The 16143-nt window shown below is 45.2% G+C and overlaps 1 protein-coding gene across 1 annotated transcript in view; it reads right to left on the bottom strand.

Moving 5' to 3' along the window:
- LOC133492176 (RNA-binding protein Nova-1-like) overlaps window positions 1–8947 on the bottom strand; it is a 32620-nt gene extending 23673 nt beyond the window's left edge. The window contains exons 1-2 of the mRNA XM_061804218.1: window positions 8868–8947; window positions 8639–8748 (exon numbers count right to left, since the gene is read on the bottom strand). The gene's annotated coding sequence lies outside the window, so the exon portion shown is untranslated. The remainder of the gene's footprint in view (window positions 1–8638; window positions 8749–8867) is intronic.
- Between the last annotated feature and the right edge of the window lie 7196 nt (window positions 8948–16143).

Raw genomic sequence — 16143 nt, 5'->3', positions numbered from 1 at the left:
ATGAGCTGCAGCTGTTTAATGCTCTTTTGGAGGAGTCCAGTTAGAAGACCATTACAGTAGTCAAGTCAACTTGAGATAAAAGCACGGATAAGGTTTTCCTGGTTTGCATGACACGTACAAGTTTTTGCTCTAGATGTGCTTTTGTAGTTTTTCTGATTGATTAGATATGACTCTTGAAAGTCAGGTCAAGAGAACACCAAGGCTTCAGACTTGGTCTTTGGTTTTTAAAGATAGTGAGTCCGGGTATTCCCTAACAGCAACCCCTTTTTTTTTTTTTTTTTTTTTTTTTAATTGCCAAAAAACCTCAGTTTTGTTGTCGTTTAGTTGTAGAACATTTTGGCTCATCCAGTTATTTATCGCCTTTAGACAGTGACACACCACCTCAATTGAACTGTAGTCATCCGGGGACACCGCTAAATATAACTGTGTGTCGTCATCAAAAGCATGAAAACACACTACGAAGAGTCACTGAGCAAGAAAAGGTTAAAAGGTAATCTGGTAATTCTGATACAAGAATTGTGCAAATGATGCAGAGACCTGTAGCAATCAAGAGCGGTTTGAAACAACTGAAAAAGTGATTATCTGGTGCAGTGACAATTGTGCAAATGGTGCAGTCTTCAAGAAATACAAGCAGTTTAATGTCACTAGTCGTGCAGTTTACTTATTGTACAGGAAGGATAAAGACATTTTCAATGCAATTCATTGAATGCAGCCAAGCCCACAAATTAGTTTTGATGACTTCAATTTTGAAAGGGAATAAGTTTGAAGACTACCAAATGTAATTTACCCCCTTTTAGATGGTTAAGTTTTGGCTTAAAAATAAATCATGGACTTATAATGTCAGCTGCCAAGAAAATCCTGACGGTAATGAGTATCGGTATGTTAAATTTAGATTGACCTTGATTGTAAATAAAACCGGAGTGCGGCAACATATATGACAAGAATTTTGTGTGAGTTCCTAATGACTAAAAAATAATATTTATGAAATCATACAAAATATTGGTCCTGCTGTTATGGATCTCTGTTACTAATTATTCCCCCGCATCCCGATTCCGATGCGATGACGTCATGTTCAATCTTGTTGAGCTTCCTCAAGGGTGACACCACTCGAGTGGGCTGAGATGTAAGAAAGCACTGGCCAGGTTTTTTTTTTTTTAACAATACAATTTTTTTTTTTTTAGTTTACAACGCAGTTTTCTTTTCATTGAAAGAATCGGAATCAATTTTGGCAGGACAAAGACAAATGGATAGAGGTGGAAGCCTATGCATGAAAAGCAACCTGTTGCCTCATTACCGAACACGTTTAAGTGTCATGTGGAGAATCTGGAATTGTAACGTAAAGAATGTGCAGAGCCGAAATATTAGCCCCTCTCCTGTTCGGATTAATATGCTCCTCATGTTCCATTCAGACAGAATTGTTTTGAGTGCACCACCCCATCGTGAATGGTTCTAGCAAACAGGGACAAATACGTGACAGTAAACAGAATTATGGCAACATTGCAGATTTCCAATATATTATGCTAGATTTAAAAAAAAAAAAAAAAAAAAACCTTGTCAACTGATCAGGTAGTCTCAATTTGTAATTTCTAAGATGATTGTCAAAGATGAAATGGCAGGAAAAACAACGTGCATTTTTCCGCAAAGGCCATTGCCCTGTCTTTGGGTGTTCATGATGTCTGCAGCCAATCTTTTCTTCTGTTGCAATCCTCACATCAAATAACAATAAAATGACCTTGATGAAAAAATAAAGATCACGCACGATCAACATGGTTATCGGAAAGTATTTGAACCCGCGACGATTACTGCGGAATAAATAACTCATCTCGGCATACTGAAAATTTGAATTCAAGGATACTGGTTCTGAAATCCAACCGTCAAAAGACCTGTTGTTGACAGACATGCCCCAAAGCCACTGCGTAACTTTCGGCTGAGGATCAAGTGAAACCCGCGGGGGAGAGAGAAAAGCACTCTGGTTCTCGCCATCACCCTTGCAGTCATGTTTGCAGTCATTAGCCAATAATTAATTCCAGCCGAGTGTCTCAGATCACAGTGACAGGTTTTAATGGCGTCACGTGATCGAGTAAACACGGCAATCTGTTGCTGCAATCCGCCAGGGAAGTCGAACAGTGGGGCACGTTGGATTGCTGAGCCAGTGAGGTGCTAGTTCAAAGCCCTTTTTACAATGCTGGGAAGAAATTCTGAACCGAATAGATTTAGTTAAGTCATCCAAGGGGGCTGGGTCAGGCGGAGATGCCTTATGACTGTCCGCGCTCCTTCTCACAACCAGTCCCCATTCTGCATTTCAATAGACTAAACCTGCCGCTGGAAAGAGGCAACGACGCCAGAACCAAAATGACCTATAACGGACATAATTAGGCGGGGGACAAAACTGGATGTCTCCAAAATGGAGAAATTCAACAAGTCGGAGAAAAAGAGTTTTGGAAGCTTACCCATTCTGAGATCTGATGGTTCTCGAGTCCTGTGTCAGATCGCCATCAATGCCGGTGCACAATCGCTAAAGGGTGTCTTAACATTAGTCTCGGCATAGGTGCGACCGTAGTGTTGAGGAATGCGGCCAGTGGACCTTTTTCACTGAGGTCTGTTTTCATCGATGAGTGCAGAAAAAGAGATTTCACCACGGCGTCCGAGCCATGCCTGCCGCTGGCCGTTGCCTCAATTGTCTGCAAAAATGCTAATGCAGACTCTCGGTGTTTTCAGTGAAAGACGGCACGCATTGTTCGAGCCTGCATCGGTGTGAAGGAGGAGGGGGGGGGGGTCTTCCCTGCCGCATCACCCTTTTCACTGCTCTCATCCATATTCATCGAATGGCCTGTCCATCTGCGGCACCAGGCAGGAATGACACATCACTCGGCCAATGGCTCGCCTTCTCCGCCGAGCACGTCATGTCCCCACCCCCCCCCAAAGCCAGTCCCCAAAAATTGAATTTTCTTCCCCTACTCCGCCTCTTTTGACGCAGCACTATAAAGTATGGCAGTCCCTTAACTCACTTTTTTCGTGAAAACTGAAAAGGTGAAGCGTTGAGCGGGGGGGGGCGCTTTGAGCCGCGAATAGGCAAGCACGGAGCGCGCGTGACCTTCGACGTTGACTGAATCGGCTGTATTGATAATATAGGCAGATGATGAAAAGATGTGGAGGAGGAGTGATCGGAGAAAGCGTGCCGTACGCCACCCACGCGCCTTTCCCCCACCCCCAGTCCCTTAGACGGCCATGTTTGAGAGGGCGGAGGGGCTCATCAACCATTGCAAATGGCAATGCCGCAGAATGTTGGAGGGGGGTGATGAAGCCAATCACTACGCCTATAAATCCCACACCGAGCGGTATCTTAAGCGGGTGCAAATAAAGACTGCAATGTCTGCGTGTCGGCACAGAGGGCCCAGCGTGGTTTAATAGAATGTTCAGGGAAACCGGCAAAAAGGAAGTCCTTTTCCATCAGCTTCGACCGTGAATCAAGGCCTAATATCGGTATTGGGGGCTTCTAGAATATTCGAACAGTGTACATAGACATAGCTTCCCCATAGACTCCGTCTATCGCTCACATTGCTCCGTCTTCCCATCCCTCTCTCTCATGCTCTCTTTCATCGCCACCTGGCAAATTCACAGTCCACTCACGTCACGTCGCTGTGCAAGGGCACCTGTGTCCTTCCCACCCAAAAATTAAGAGGGGGGAAAAAAAAAATACATCTTACATTCCTGTGCCAACCCCTCTATTAGCAAACAATAGATGATCACTAGCAATTTGTAAAACGGAGCCGCGAGAGGATTTTGTACATTTGTACATATGTGCCAAGCAACACTGGCTCGACGAATTGGTCACGAGAACTGAATAAAATATGTTCATTTTGAAAAGAGAAAGGCAGTGCTGATAAAAAAAAAAAAAAAAAAAAAAAAGAGGGCTCTTCCTAATTTAGTGTGTCCATAGCTTCTAAAGCATGCTGGGGGGGGGGGGGGGGGGTTCAGCTCAAAGTGCACCAGCTTTCTTTTCTTTGTTACAACTGACGGTCGTGTTAATGATCATTTCCTTACAAGGAGCATGATCAATATCAGATGCGGACAAGAGGTTGGCGATTGTGGTGGTGGCTCGGTACCACCGTGCTGTCTGTTATATTGTCCTTGGCAATCCCATTTGTGATAGGAGGTGATAAGAACTCTACAAAGCATTTGGAGTCGATGCGGTATCACAACTCAACATCGGAGGAATTTGCATGGCCACTTCCATGCAGCATATGGAAGACGGGAGTTTTGTTTTGCTTTTAACGACGCCTTAAATGATTCCATATTTCCTTGTTTTTGATGGAGAACCAACGCCAACCATTTTCAGAAGGTTGCATAATCCACATAGGGAAGCTACGACAGCCAACGGCAAAGTAAAAAGCGTGTGTCCAGGATCCAAGGTGAAGAACAAGAAGCAAGCAATTCAATCACGGCTCACTGCTTCTGACGCGAGTCCGACAATGACATCATTTCCAAAATGGCTGGCAGGAAGAGGACACACTAAAACTAACCCTTCAAACAAGTTTTTAAATGACAAGCTGTGAACATTTCTCAACATCAAATGCTAGTGGGTTGTATTAAATTGAGCTCATTACTGTATGACGGGCCCCCCATATTTTTTGTACTGCCGGAATTTAAGGCAGACGAATGTTCAAGGCTAATTGGCCCCTCCGTAGAAATAGCGTCGTCCGCGTCGCTGACCAATCAGAGGCCAGAGATCTGCATGAACCACGCCCCTTTTTTGGGACCCGCAGTTTTCTCAGACAACGTTGTATGCTCCACTATAGCTTTTGGTAGCGTTTTATCGCGTATTTGGGTTCCTTAACAATAGATATGGTTAAAGAGGTGTAGTCACGGACTTTAGAATAGTGACGACAGGAATCCTGAAAGGCTAGTTGGTGGAGTTCAATTCGTACCCTTTCCAAAACCGAAGACCCAGTACAAAAAATGTCTTTGATGGATCAAACTTTGTGGAAGACCGCATGATCAACTGAATCCATCAACCGGAACAGATATGTTTGCACGAAGGTAAGAGCCCTATATTTGATTTTCAATACATGTCTCATATAAATGAATTACCAGTTCTTCGCTCGCATAACACTGCTACGTGTGAATGATTGACACACTTGATCTGTGTTGAGCGATATTTTGCGATGATCTGACTGCACAAAACGCGTCCCTTTGTTGGCGGCTGGCGAGCTAAGCTAAACCGGACTAGTGAGTCCTAAAAGCCTTCGACGTGCACCGAGACACCAAGACTGAAGGAAGGATGTTTGAGGACACTATAAAGGAGTGATTGTCGTACTCGGTCGGGACTTGCGTAGGTTCGGCACTGATTCAAGAATAATTATTGAGGGGAGCGCGTGACGTTACACAAAGAAAACGAGAGAAACGACTCGTAAATGAAGCCTCGCCTTCTTTTCCTTCATACGGCGGTTCACAAACGGCTATACAGATACACATACAGATTCTGCACACAAGTGTGATATGTAACACGAAAATAGGAGACTGTCAATGACGAATTCGTCTTTGGGTTATAATATATTATATTATGTGGCTTCTCGGTCTTCCTCTGACTCCGGAAAGATCTCGTGCTAATATCAATGGTTTCTCCGTCGATATGCATGGAAATACCATTGAAATACTTGAAGCCCTGCTGTCTGCTTTTCACTGTTAGCTAAGAATGCGAGTGAGAAATCAGCCGGTAAATCGGACAGTTTCGCTCTATTCTTTTCTTGCTGCGCCGCCCTTTTTGCTAATTGTTTGTCTGATGTAGGCGCACGTGGCGTGACGTCACTTCAGGAGGCGTGGTTAAGTGCCCTGTACAATTCTGTTCATCCCTCCATTTTATGTACCGCTTCTCCTCACATGGGTCATGAGCATACTGGAGCCCATCCCGACTAACTTCAGGTGAGCGGTACACCCTGAACTCGTTGCAAGCCAAGTGCAACTCTCATATAAACAAACAACCGTTCATACTCATATTCACACCTATGGTTAATTTTGTTTTCAATCAACCTACCGTGCATGTTTTTTGGGATGAGGGAGGAAACCAGAGCACCCGGAGAAAACTGCATGCACAACTTATCACGTGGAAAATTGGCAATTCTCAAGTTAAAGACTATCATGCATTAGCAAATATTTTAACTTTTTTAATTAAAAAATAAATCAATTTTGGGCGAAAAAAAGAGCCATGTGTTGTGATTGTCACAAGTGGCAACTGTATATTGAGTTGTTGTAATCTGCCAATTCAATTGTACCCTCTTGAAATTGTCACAGATAATTAATTCTACGATTAAAAAAAAAAAAACAAAAGGTGCTAACTACCTCTCATACTTGCTAAAGTGAGAACACCATGTAACTTCTCTGTAACTACCATATACTCTCAGGGGTGCTAATGCAGGACAGATGGGGACTGAGCCCATTGTAAGGTTCCCATCCATCCCTTTTCTGAGCCGCTTATCCTCACTAGGGCTGCGGAAGTGCTGGAGCCAATCCCAGCTGTCATCGGGCAGGAGGCGGCGTACACCCTGAACTGGTTGCCAGCCAGTCACAGGAGACAGACAACAGTCACACTCACAATCACACCGAGGGGCAATTTAGAGTGTACAATTAATGTTGCAAGTTTTTTGGGAAACCGGAGTGCCAGGAGAAAAACATGCAGGCATGTGGGGAAACATGCAAACTCCACACAAGGGAAGGCTGGGATTAAACCCCGGTCCTCAGTGCTGTGAGGCCAACGCTTTACAGCTCTCCCACTGTGCCACCACATAAGGTTCCACTGAGAGGATTTTTTTTTTTTTTTTTTTTTTTATGCAGAGGTGATGTGCAGAACAAACGAAAAAAGAAAGCGATGTCCAATGAGTTCCAGACCAGAAACAAGTACACTTCCTGGCACATAAAATCCTTATCTTTGACTCTGTTCATCCACAAGTTCACACAACTGACCATTTCTGATGAAGGTAGAATGAATGAGACTCAAGTTTGCTTGCTGGTGTAATTCTCTCACAGGGAAGTGGCTGGCCTGGACTCTTTGGAAATCTGTTGTGTTTATCGGTGATGGGCAAAATAACACATTTATCAATTGGTTAGGAATTATGTCAAGCGACTATCGCTGTATTGAATCAGTCACCACTGGACTGTTCTGTATGTCATCGAGGTTTCGCTTCTTATCTGAGCCAGCTTCACCGGTTCGTGCAACCAGGCTTACTGAGGACCCGCTAGCCACCATTTGTGGGGAAAACGCACCTATTTATGCACCAACTGAGACGCCTGGGCGCACACCGCGCATGGATTCATGAAGGAAGTGGTCGTATTTTGGCTGTAACGCGGGAGGCTGAGCTACATCCACACAGACCTCCGCTAGGCAGCAACAATTGCAAGGAAAAAGGAGTTCAGAACATTTCAAGAATGGAATCTTCCTTTTCATTATTATACAAAAATAAGTCATGAAATTCTGTTTTTATTTAGTCAAAACATATTTTGTCAACTACGATAAGTTTTCTGGCCAATATTTTGGCTGTGGGAAGTGCTTACACCACTGTCAGTGGCACTTTTGATGCAAATAGTACTATCATGCAGTAATTTAGTCTTCTGCCTTTTTCCTTTCTAAAAGAAAATATGCACAATTGGTGCAAGATTTATTTTGTATCTGAAAAAAAAAAAAAAAAAAACGGTATCACAAGATGCAACTCCCTGAACTAGGATCAAAGCAACCCTGTTCCCATGGTGATGCAATCCCTCCAAAATTATGAAATTTAGTCCCATCGAAAAATAAATGTCAAAAGTGACCGTGCTGGCCTCACAGAGAACTTGCAGCCAGATGTCTGACATAAAACCCTCACAAGCTATTGCACTGTCAAGATTATTCTACTGTTTTGATTTCACACTTTACATAATTCACATTTGTTAAATCGGGGGGGGTTATCTTTTTTTTTTCTTCCAATAGCTTGAGGAATTCTTTGTCTCACTGAAAACTGCAACTTAACAGTGAAGCAGATGGCTATCAGTCGAGAGAACGCTTCGAATGTTTTTCGCCTCTGCCTCTTCTAAGACATAACATAATGGAAGTCATCACGTCTGCTGTGAATGGACCCCCCCCAGACGTGGAAGGCCAGGACGGGGGCTGGGTTGATATACAAAAACGACCTGCTATAAAGAGGCCACTGTGTCAAGGCGTGTTGAAGTAACAACCGCATCATACACACACACGGCAAGTGCCCCCCTCGAAAGCGTCAAGAGTACGTGCAGGTGCAGGACCATGTCGGGGTTCGAACGCGCGCCTCGTAACAAATGAACCCTGCAAAAGCGTTGGCGTGTGCGACGGCGGCAGCTGTTTTGTCCCCCCCCCCCCCCCCTACCTCCGGTGTTGGTGCGCTTGGTGCAGCCGCGCTCCTCCGCTGGAGTTTCCAGCGGTCGCTTACGAGAGTCCGAGTTGTCCGCCTCCATGTGGCCGTGCTGCAGGTTAGCTGCGGAGTATATCCCGTTGTGCTCCATTGCAGCTTCGCCGCCACCGGCTATCATCTTTCCTCTCTTCCCCCCCCCCCCCCCCGAACTGGAGATGAATTTACGCTAGTCCCTCTCACAAACATGCACACACGCGCACACGCACGGACGGAATCCTCACCAGCATCAGCGGAAGCGGCGGCGGCGGCGGCGATGGCAGCACAGCGCACATGAACAAGTTTTGGTTGGACCAGGACTCGTGGTTTCCACTTGGCGCCGTCCCTCTCGGAGCTAAATTAAAAAAAAAAAAAAAAAATCCCATTGAATGAAAGGCGCTCTTTTCACGCGCGCTCCCGATTGTCGAGGCGCCAAACAAAACACGAAAAACGGAACAAATAACAACACTTGACTGCAGGCCGTTGAATGGGTCGCTGTTGAAACTTGGCGACTCCGAAAATATTCGGACCTTTTTGTTTTCCCCGCTGCCAGGTCCTCGAGTGTGATGAGCGCAGATTACTTGTTGTCTTTGGGGAGCTCGGGGAAAAACCGGACAGTGCCACTGAGCGGCCAAAAGACGACCACTAACCAACCGTAAATATGAAATTACCAGAAACTTTCAAGTCATCGCATTTGCATATGCTGCACTGTATTTTTAGTTCTCTCACTCATTGATTGCCTCTCTTTTTTGAAACATGAAACATTCAAGGACACATTCAAATGAAAACTCATGATTCTCCACGAATTATCCCAACAGACACGCATATCCTATAAATTTTACTTTCAAATCTTATAACGCTGGATTTTAAATTGGAATTTGTAGCAGAGATTGTGCCTTACTGTCAAATGCAGTAGCCTAGTAGTTCTAACACCAAGTATTGCATGAAACAACACTTAGCTCTCCAAGTGCCAGCATTACAACCAACATTAAAATATAGTTGCATTGTAGGCCCAAGTGTTAATCGAAATCGACAAAGAGATTCCATTCCTACAAATTATTTATTATTGTAAATCACTGCAACATTACACATTTAAACATCCCTTAAGCTTCCACATTATAAGTAGGGGAGAAAATTATGAATGATTCAATGAAAAAATGCATTGCACATAAGTTAAATAGAAAAATGTTCCTCAAAAGATAAAAAAAAAAATGAAAAATTGAATAAATGCAGAAGTATTGTAGTTAAATGTTACACAACTGAAATGTCATTACAACACTTTGAAAAAAAAAAAAGTACATAAAGTATCATGTAAAGTGTCCTTAAAGCTCAAGTGTCGTCAAACGGATGATTTTTGGTATATTATTAATGAAAACCCCACAGCCAATATGGTCCCATGTGTTTTTTCACCACAAAACAATGATTTTGACGTTAGACAGCTTTTTGTAAATCCCGCCATGAAAATCCTCTCAGGAATTTGTTGTCGAGAAAAAGCAGGAAGTGACGTAAAAGGACAGAAGCGCCCGCAAGTTTGTTTCGATTAGCTTTACCTCCGCGAAGGAAGCTCGTTGTTCCTTCGTGTTAGCCAAAATGCCGGCTCATTGCATTGCTGGACATTGCTTGAACACTCGTGAGAATGGAATTACCCTTCATAAGTTTGAAAGAGACCCTGTTCGTTGTGAAAAATGGATTGCACGGGTACAAAGGACAAGAGCTTCGTTGGTTCCAAATAACAGGTAGGTGTGTATACAGCTACTAAAAAAAAAAAAAAAAAAAAATAGTTTGGGGCGGACCACGTCATCGGTCTCTCTCATAACATAACAAAAGATCCGTGTATGAAATGCGTCGATGTGCGCGTCACACAGCAAACAATTTCTCACTCAGCCTGCAACATAGCTCGGCTCCACTCCCTCCTTATATAGCACGGTGGGCCGAAACTGAACTCCGGCTGAGGCGCCGCGTTCGGCGGTCACATTTTCCGCGAAGGCTGCGCGTCGGGCTTTGCGACGGGGGCGGCTCTGAAGAACCCAGCCGAGAATGCGTTACTCAGTCGCGTGCGAGCATGAAGCACGCCGGCTCGACCGTGAACACAAAGCGGCACCGCTCTGCTCCGTCATAAGCCACACCGGCCGGCTGCGATGAGCCGCGACGGCTGATCTCTGCTGCGGAAGTGGATCGGACGGGATGCGGTTTGGCCGTGCGTGATGGCATATCATCTGAATATGGTAATATTGCCCCGGTAACTTCACTCGGTTGTGTGGTGCTGTCCTTTTCGAAAAGAGCTTCGGTGTCAGAAAAATCCGAATATCTCTGTTGTTCGGCTTTCATAGTAGCGGGCACAGCGCGTTTTCAACGGCGCAAGTGACGATGACGTCAAGGACAGAGGACACGACTAACGTGGCGACCACGCGGATGTCGAGGGACACTCAATTGCGCAACTTTGTGCACGGATGACGCGCTCTCCGCTCACTTTTTTTTTTTCCGTATAGACATTGAAGTGAATACTGGTATATGTATTTTTCATTACAATATCTATTTTAGAATGTTTATAGGGATGTCACCCGCACTTAAAGGAACAAGCCACAGTATTAAATGACCATTTACAATTAATCAAACATTTGCATGGAGTGAATCACATTTTCTGATTTGTGAGAGAGCAGTTATCCTGTTATGAAGCATCGAGGATGAACAACCTTGCCTTAACTTACAATATCCAAGACATCACCAGCCATTTAAATCAGTCACATTATTTTTAATAGGACAAAGCATTGAAGAAATGGAGTATTAGATATGACGGGGTGCTTACATTAGTTAATGAAAAATGCTTACTAAAAAGGTTATATAACATACATAATAGTTTATATTACATATATATCTTCTTCTTTTCCTTTTGACTTGTCCCGTGAGGGATCGCTGCAGCATGTCATCTTTTTCCATCTAAGCCTATCCCGTGCATCTTCTTCTCTAACACCCAACTGCCCTCATGTCTTCCCTCACCACATCCATCAACCTTCTCTTTGGTCTTCCTCTCGCCATTTTGCCTGGCAGCTCCATCCTCAGCACCCTACCGCCAACATACTCACTCTCTCGCCTCTGAACGTGTCCAAACCGTCGAAGTGTGCTCTCTCGAACCTCGTCAGCAAAACATCCAACTTTGGCTGTCCCTCTAATGAGCTCATTTCTCATCCTATCCAACCTGAACCTCAGCATCTTCATTTCTGCTACCGCAAGTTCTGCTTCCTGTTGTCTTTTCGGTGCCACCGTCTCTAATCCGGACATCATGGCCGGCCCCACCACTGTTTTGAACAAAAATTGAACAATGGGGCAGCATAACTACATAAACCTGCAATTTGCTGATCTGGTAACGGCTTTATTATTGTCAATGCAGACACGATCCTTGAGACATCACCACAGCAGGACTAAAAACAACCAAATGGCTCACTAAGAACGCTCCTTTGCTCTCGATCCAGCACTCAGTTGCTCAATGCAGGTAAACCATGGAATAGACTGTAATATACGGAGTATGGAACAGGTATTGAAATAATTTTTGCCAACATGTTTAAACAATATTTTTTTAATTTCAAACTAAAATGAATCAATAAAGTTTCAGTTTCCTGTAGTGACATTTAGGTTACATCGACATCACACTTTAGCAAATTGGAGCCCATAAGGTGACATCGGGGGAAAGAAAAAAACTTTGCTTGTCCTTGGAATAAACTTTCAAAGTTCATAGCAAAATTTACATGGTATCGGATTTAGTGAGGGAAACTTACGTTTTTTCCCATATCACCTGAAAGGATCTGTACATAGATGCCCGTCACGAAGATGTAACATAAAGGCCACAACAGGAAACTAACTTTTGATATGCTTTTAGCTATTTTTCTTGTCATCATTAACAGACAGGAGAGCAAGTTAATCAAGTTCAGCGTCCAAGATGACCGACACCGAAGGGGATTTCGCAACGAACGTCCTTGTCAGCAGCAAATCCACACTGCCCCTGGAAAGTCAAAGACTCGTCAACTCTTTCCGGCGCAGTTACGCTGCGTCGACGTCAACAATCGGCCATCGTTTTTTTGGCCGGCGGAACGACCTAGCCCGGCTGGTCTGCTCCGGATCCTGCAAATTATGTTGCGCAACGTCCATCCCAACCCGGGACCTTCGGAAAACTGTTCAATCTGCCACCGCTATGTGTTATGTTGGTCCCTGCTGCGACGCTATGCCACCTAAACGAACCCCCGCCAACATCTCTCTTCGCAAACCGTAGCAGCTCGTCAGACGTTTCACTTCCATCACGATCGCTTTTTACCAGCGCCACCTGGACCACCGAAACGCATCTGTCGTCGGACCACCTTCCCGTTGTCATCAGCTTCGAAAAGGAATCGATTGCGAACGTCGGACCTACGTCAACTTTCGTCGCGCAGACTGGGAAAACCTCACTGTCTGGTCCGAGGCCCGCTTCGCCAACCTTGCACTGCCCACTAATGTGGACAGAGGCGAACGTGCTGTCCGCCAAATCCTGTGCAAAGCTCTCCGCCGCTAAATCCCTTGGGGTCGCATAGCTCGGGTTCGGCCGTCTTCCCCGACCGCCACAGCGCGTCTCACTAACGAACGCGACCGTCGACGTCAAATCAACCCGTCCGACCCCGAAATTCCCCGGCTTGAGGCCAAGGTTCATCGAGCTGTCGACGAGCACGGCTCTCAACACTGGCAGGAACACATCAAACAGTGTGACCTTCGACGAGGCATACGCAAACTTTGGTCAACGCCGCGTTCGCTAACGAAGCCCCAGATGCCGAGAGAGGTCGCGCTTCGATTCAGCGGTAAAATTGCCAGCACTCCCCGGTCCTGTGCCCGCCATTTCAACACGCAATTCTACGCACACCCAGCCGGCAAACCATCGGTACAAATAAATAAACAAATTACTTGTGCACTTATTTCAGAAGTATAACTTGTAAGTGCAGTAGCCTATTTGATCTAAATTTCACTCAGTCTACCTTTTTATGTCTGAAGTTTGGCAAAATTATTTTGGTTCTTTGGACTCATATTTTAAGTTTTCAAATATTATGATTGCCCTGTATTTACACTGTTAGAAGTAACCAGAGGTCACTATTTAAACAGTGTGTTTTATTTAAAAAAAAAAAAATTTGTGCGAAAGGGGGGTGCGTCCCCCCTTTGAAACCCTCCCCCCAACGCAGACATTTTCAGTGTTGTTCAAAATTCGTCATTCTCATCCCTGTTAAAGTGATGAAACTATGCATAAATACAAGAATTTGAGAATGAGGCTGATACTTATTATATTTTATTCACCATTGGACAGTGATGGGAATAACACCGTTACTGTTTTTCAGGAACAAATTACTCTGTCAGTATAACGCCGTTACCATTATCAACACCCCGTGACGGCACGTCACTGAAGCCGCCCAATAAAAAACATAAAAGCTGTCATTCAACTTCGCCCACACAGACAATAGTAAAGGCGATAGTTAGATTTGCTGGTAACGAGTTATTTTTACAGTGGAGTAGCTCAATTAGTTACACTGTTACTTATTGGGAGGAGTAACTAGTGACTATAACTAATTACTTTTTCAAAGTAACACGCCCAACACTGCTATTGGATGAGACTGAGACTAAGTACTTTTCTAAAAATATCTCGCAGTACTCTACACCAAATTCCTGAGCCTCTGTTAGCATCAGTGATGCAGCATCACCAGACCCCAAGAAGAAACAAGTCCTTGTAAATTTAAGATGTGTAAACATAGTTGATGATGTTTTTACCGTTTTCATGGAACCAGAAGTCCTGAATGATGACTTCAAAAATAGAGTTCACAAATGATAGAGATGAAAGTGGACTTTCGTGAAAATTCCTGAAAATACAAATGTGAGTACTTGGGGGAGGGAATGGGGGCAAGCCCACCCGGGAAATTTTTTACAAAAAATGGATGGCTGTGGTGCATTCTGGCGATATCTGCGAACAAAATTTCAGGCAGAAATTGAAAGTAAAATTTCTAAATTCTGACCCAAAAATAAATTGGGCAGCCCAAGCCCAGATTTTTTTGCCCCCCATTCCCCTATCACTGGATAGCACAAAATCATATTTGTCATTAAAATGTGCCATCTTATCTCAAGACAAATGAATTAAGTGAACTATTCAGTAAAAAGACATCTAAAATTGTCCTTGACGGGGTGTTTTCTATCAAGTTCCTCGGGCACCTCGTCGACAAAAACGGCACCGAGCCCCTTCCGTCAAAGGTGGAGGCCGTCTCCGCTTTTCCACGACCTCGCTCGGCTCGGGGGCTCCAAGAGTTTCTGGGGATGGTGACTTTCTATCACCGGTTCATCCGCCGGGCAGCCCACACCATGCACCCGCTGTATGAGGCTCTTAAGGGAACGCAAATACAGCACGTTCGATAGGGAGCTCCTCGGCCTCTGGCTGGCAATCCGCCACTTCCATTCCCTACTGGAAGGCCGTGAGTTCACGGCATATGTGGACCACAAACCCTTCACTCTTGCCATGTCCAAGGTGGCCGAGCCGTGGTCCACCCGCCGGCAACGCCAACTGTCATTCATCTCGGAGTATACTATGGACATCCGACACATCGCCGGCAAATCCAACGTAGTCGCGGACTGCCTCTCCAGGGGTGTCGTCGGCACTGTGCATCTGGGTCTTGACTACTCCCGTATGAGCGCGGACCAGGCCTCGGGCCACGGGGTACGGACCTGGGTCGACTCGTAGCCTGTCAGCGTGCTAAGGTGCACCGCCACGCAAAAGACCACATGGAGTGCTTTGCTGTCCCCGAGAGGAGGTTCGACCACGTCAACATCGACTTGGGGGGTCATGCTCGGCCTCAGGTCCGCCCACAAGGAAGGACTGATGCCCTCGTCCTTTTGAGGTTGGCCCTCCCCCCACACCGGGGGAAGCCACCTTTCCCTCGACTCCTCGCACCTGCCGGGGTGCCCTCGATCCCGTCAGGGCCCTGGCCCCTTGACTCAATGGACTGTGCAGCCCCCTGCAGCCCACACCCGCCAGGGTTGGGCCATCGTCCCTTCGCGGCACAGGGATTTCGACGATGGGTGAATTCTGGGGGTGGCTGGTGTGGTGGTCTACGTAATTCACCCACGGGACCTCAAGTTTGGTTACGAGGTTCCGCACGGACGTTCTTGATCGTTACACTTCCGGTGTTAGTGCGTTAAGAGAGTTCCTGCCGTAATGGGTTCACTCTGTCGATGTCTGCAATTAAACGAGGTTTGCTCCTGTGTTCAACACTCCGCCTCCGACTCCGTTTCTTCGGCACTACAAACATTATTATCGGTATATCATTTCACGTTATTTTTATACTACACCGCAAGAGAGAGCTCTAGGCCTGTGTTGATAATTTCAACATTGGCAGTTACTTTTAAAAACAACTGAGAAGAGCTTGATAAAAATGGCACCAAAAAGAATTACAGATTACAAGCTAGAAGGAGTAAAATATGCATTTGAAAATGGTAATCGAGCAGCAGAAAGAAAGTTTGGAGTTAGTGAGAAACTGGTAAGAGACTGGCGAAAAGCGCAGGTTACTCTTACTGAAATGAAGAAAGCGAAAAAAGCCAATCGCGGGCTAAAAGCCAGGTGGCCAGAGCTAGAGGAACGAGTTCGTACATGGGTGCTTGAACAACGTGTTGCCGGGAGAGGTCTGTCAACAGTGCACTTCCAAGCCCAAGTATTTGGTTGTTATGGAGATGGATCAAAATTGCCACCAATGGTCACTTT

Source organism: Syngnathoides biaculeatus, chromosome 18 (assembly GCF_019802595.1).
Source record: "Syngnathoides biaculeatus isolate LvHL_M chromosome 18, ASM1980259v1, whole genome shotgun sequence".
NCBI lineage: Eukaryota > Metazoa > Chordata > Actinopteri > Syngnathiformes > Syngnathidae > Syngnathoides > Syngnathoides biaculeatus.
The sequence above is the reverse complement of the archived record's forward strand: the minus strand, read 5'-3'. Positions and strand labels throughout refer to the sequence as shown.